The sequence below is a fragment of the Vulpes lagopus genome, chromosome 15 (genome assembly GCF_018345385.1).
Source record: "Vulpes lagopus strain Blue_001 chromosome 15, ASM1834538v1, whole genome shotgun sequence".
Classification (NCBI taxonomy): Eukaryota; Metazoa; Chordata; class Mammalia; order Carnivora; family Canidae; genus Vulpes; species Vulpes lagopus.
In genome coordinates, this window is record NC_054838.1 from 25739546 (window position 1) to 25744476 (window position 4931).

Genomic DNA, 4931 nt, shown 5'->3' on the forward strand with positions numbered 1-4931 from the left:
AACATGTATCAACATTGGGAGAGATAAGTTGCTATGATAATTAGTAGTGGCTCAATTCTTATTTTTGAGTGCATGGACTTTTACATCAGAAGAAATAATAATTGATCTCTGAAAAACTTTTTCAAATTATTGATATAAAGTCTACTCTAAGAGCAGTCTGTTTTCCCTATGATATGTGCTTATGGAACACTTGGAGAAATTGTTTCTATGCTTGATGTTAGGGCAAAATGAGCAAGGATGGAGTTGTACAGATAACCTGCTTTTACTTAAAGCATTCTTTATTATCAAGAAATGGGATTTTTTATTTTTTTGGTCTGAAGTGAGTGGAATTCCATTACATTCCTTTTAAGTCACTTTTGAAGTTTTTTCATGACATTTTAAAAAACTTGAGGCAATTAAAGCAAGTTACCTTAAAAGGTTGGCAACAAACCTCTTCAAAACAAGTTGAGCCCCCGCCCCAACATTTCTTTAGCTAATCCAGGTAAACAGTTAAAACTAACCATATAGATTGTGGTTTACTTATTACATGCATTCAAAATGAAAAGAAATCAAGTCGTCTCAGCAAGTCGCTTGGGGATAGCTCAGATTTTGTATCTAGCCTCATTATGTGATTTTTTTCTTTGCACTTGTCTTTTGGTTACCATGACAACTGGAGACCTTACAGGGAAGAAAAATTGTTTTGGCTGCTGCATTGAGACTAGGAGAAAGAGTTGAGACAGGTGTAGAAATATGGATTCAGGTCAGGGAACAATGGGAGCTGGGCGCTATGTGGATGTGTACATGCTGAGCATTTTATGTTATTTTGTAGGGAAGACAAGGCATGATGCTGAATAGTATAACAATGCAGAGTACAAGAGTAAGACATGGATAACTTAAAGGCCATTGGGCCATTTATGTAGTCACAATGTCCCTTGCCCTCTTGTACCACAGATTTTGTGCCCTAATCTACCCCTGAGTAAGTGACTGATCCACCATGTAGGCAAGTAACACAATGGAAATGTATCTAACTAATGGCTAAATAAAAATCTCCCCTGGCTATCCTCCCTATTATCAGGGTATCTTGAATAGAAGAACACAACCAGCTTGATCCTTTCCTGCTGAGGTGACCTCAGAGGAAGGGATTTGGTGACAGAGTAACAGCTGTCTTTGACAGGACCTCTCCAGAATGCAGAAACTACCAAGTCCCCAACTCATGGAGCAGCCAAGAGATGTTGGGGAACATCACCTCCTGAGGTGACCCTGGTCACTGGCAAGCTGAGACTTAGAAGTGGTTCTGGAGCAGCCTGGGTGGCTCAGTGGTTTAGCACCACTTTCTGCCCTGGGGCATGATCCAGGGGACCCGGGATTCAGTCCCACATTGGGCTCCCTGCATGGAGCCTGCTTCTCCCTCTGCCTGGGTCTCTGCCTCTGTGTGTGTATGTGTGTGTGTGTCTCTCATGAATAAATAAATAAAATCCTTAAAAAAAAAAAAAAAAAAAAAAACGTTCTGTTGCCCCCAAGTTGGACCTGACCTAATTTGAAACTGCCCTAATTTGGTACACATTGGTAAAGACTGATCCTCAAAGAGGATGCCCTTCTTGGCAGTTCATTCTTTACAATTCTACCCTGGCACAGCCACTTCTTGGATTCCAGCTACCATAGGGACAGTTACAGAACTTATTGCATTTTTGGGGCACGTGGATGGCTCAGTTGGTTAAGTGTCTGACTCTTGATCTCAGCGCAGTGCTTGATCTCAGTGTCGTGACTTTGAGCCCTGCATTGGGCTCCATGCTCCATGCTTAGCATGGAGCCTATTTAAAAAAAATTTTTAGGGCAGCCCGGGTGGCTCATCGGTTTAGCAATGCCTCCAGGCCAGGGTGTGATCCTGGAGACCCGGGATTGAGTCCCGCGTCAGGCTTCCTACATGGAGCTTGTTTCTCCCTCTGCCTGTGTCTCTGCCTCTCTCTCTCTCTCTCTCTCTCTGTCTCTCATGAATAAATAAATAAAATCTTTAAAAAAAATTTTTTTAAATTAAATTTAAAATTTTTAAAAATTGATTCCAATTTTTACCCATCACAGATGCAGAGCCACTCCACTTTTTATTTAAAACATTAAAAAAGGGATCCCTGGGTGGCGCAGCGGTTTAGGGCCTGCCTGCCTTTGGCCCACGGCGATCCTGGAGACCCGGGATCGAATCCCACATTGGACTCCCGGTGCATGGAGCCTGCTTCTCCCTCTGCCTATGTCTCTCTCTCTCTCTCTCTCTCTCTCTCTCTCTCTCTCTCTGTGACTATCATAAATAAATAAAAATTAAAAAAAATAATAGATAGAACATTAAAAATATTTTTTTATATTTTTAAAATATATTTTTATATTTCTGTTTATTACTTTTTCTTTGTTGCAATACCGATTCCAAGGGGTAGAGCAATACGTGTTCCCCAAAATAAGTATTGGAAAATGTTACCACTTAAAATTGATTATGAGTCATTTAACTCTCAACAATTATTTTCTAATTTATCACTGTCTTGAATTAATGTCACGTCTTTATTTCTAAATCTGCCCTTTGTGTTACTTCCTCCCTCTCTCTCCCTGGCCTCCTGTTGGTGATGTGTAACCTCTGAAAGTACATTCATTAAGGCTGTCAGCACCATGTATTTGAACATTATAATCCTGGATTTTTATTATGTTTCTTTTCCACTTGTTCTTGGTTTTTATTCCTGAATGTTCTGCAGTCTCTCTTTACTGCATGCTTGAATTACAGCTATACACAAAGAAGTGGCTTTTATGACATGCCAAGGCAAGGATGTTGTGTTCCAGCTTTATAATAATAGCATTGGGGAAAATATTTTATTTCAAAAGACTAAATAAATTCTACTTCAAAAGAGTTTTAGTTAAAGTTATGAGGGTGAAAAGCCAAAAAGCAATTCTTTGACCATAAAGTATTTTCATTTAGCTATTAATTAAATATATTTTCATTGTGTTTATAGCCTTACCTATTAATACTTTGTTTTCAAATAGTCAAACAAAAATGGTTGTGCATGTTGGACTGTCTTTACTGCATTTCATTATTTTTTTTAGCTACATTATGACCTATTGAAAACGATTTCATATTTGCTGACACAGTATTGATGATTCATGTTTATTGCATAGTTAATTAGAGGTATATTTTGCATCTTGGAACAGCAACCTGGTCATCTGTTCTCCTACCCCCTCCCTGTAAGCCATCTGCTTTCTCTTATAACACCTTTACTGCTTACATAGTTCACATGCTGCCTTTGACAAAAACTTATTCGTATACCAAACACCTAATATGTCAAATGCATAATTGTACACATTGAGGAAATGAAAAATATCACTACATTATATACTGTTTTATAATTTGTAAAAATATTTTTTACTATGTAGAGTGGGTGGGAAGAAGTCAGGGAGGAGGTAGGGTACATTAGAGATGAACTCAGAAGTAGGTGGACAGGATATTGCCAGGCAATTGAGAGGGAGGAGATTTGTATGAAGAGATGTCAAAATAGGTAAATTTTACCTTTGTCTCTCTCATCTTACTCCTGTCTTCATCTAAAGCTAGCTCTCATCATACCTCTCTATTCCTTACCTGAATGAATGTGAGCTTCATGAGCACATGGGTTTTTAGCTATTTTGTTCACTGCTGCATATTCAGCACCAATAGTGCCTGGCACATGCAGGTGTAAAGTATTGTGAGTTTTTGAATGAATAACATAGGAATGAAATGATAATTACCTGTAAGATTTAGGGTCTCTGACCTTCTAAGATGTTAATTAGTTCATTTTTTTCTCCACAAGCCTTGGCCAATACAATTTATTATAAAACTTGTAAAAAATTTTTAAATTTATAGCTTTAAAATTGTGAATGAGATTTCATATCATATTATATATTTTGCAGCTGTGTTTTAGTTTTTTTTTTTTTTAGTTTGTTATTGTTAATAACTTTCGTTCATGTCTTTTCCCATTTTTATATTGGTTGTCTCTTATTGTAGGACCTCTTTATATCTCAAGGAAATCGATTTTTTGTCTGTTGTATGTCTTACAAACATATTTTCCAGTTCATTATTTATCTTTTTTTCTTTGTTGTATTAGTTCATGTGTGTTATCTTTAATTTTTACGTAGTTATCTATATAAATATTTTGTTTTCTGAAATTTTCCTTGATTATTTAAGAAAAATTATCTCATGCTTTCTCTTAGAACTTTAACCATTTTGCTTTTTTAAAAATTTATTTATAATATCTCTGATCTAATTAGGTCAGATAATTTTTATTAAATAAGCCATCTTTCTTCATCACTGATTAGAAATGTCATCTTATCAGATACTTAATTTCTGTTTGTATTTGGATCCATAATTGGTCTCTCTTTTCCATTACCTTGATCTTTTTGTTCATTCATGTGTCTGTACCAACATGCTTAGAATACTATATCTTTATAATATGCTGTTTTCTTGGTGTGTGTGTGTGTGCACAATTCTATGCAGTTTTGTTTATATATATGTGTGTATATAAACAAGTTTTTATGTATATATTTGTATAACTACCACCACATTCAAGATGCAAAACTGTTTCATAACCACAAAGGAACTCCCTAATGTTACTCCTTTAAATATCTGCCCCGACCCTATTACCTTCTTGGCATCCACATCTTATAGTCCTGTCATTTTGAGAATGTTATTAAATGAAAACATGCAGTGGGTAGCCTTTTGAGATTATTTTTTTTTACTAAGCAAAATGCCCTTGATATCCACCCAGGTTTTTGTGTTCATTACTAGTTTGTTTCTTTTCTTTGCTGAGTAGCATTCCACTATACAGAGGTACCAGTTTTGTTTAATCATTCACCGACTTCACTTAATATTATTTGGGTTAGACATTTGTGTAATTTTCAGTTTTTTGGTATTACATATAAAGCTGTTATGAACATTATTCTTGGTGAAG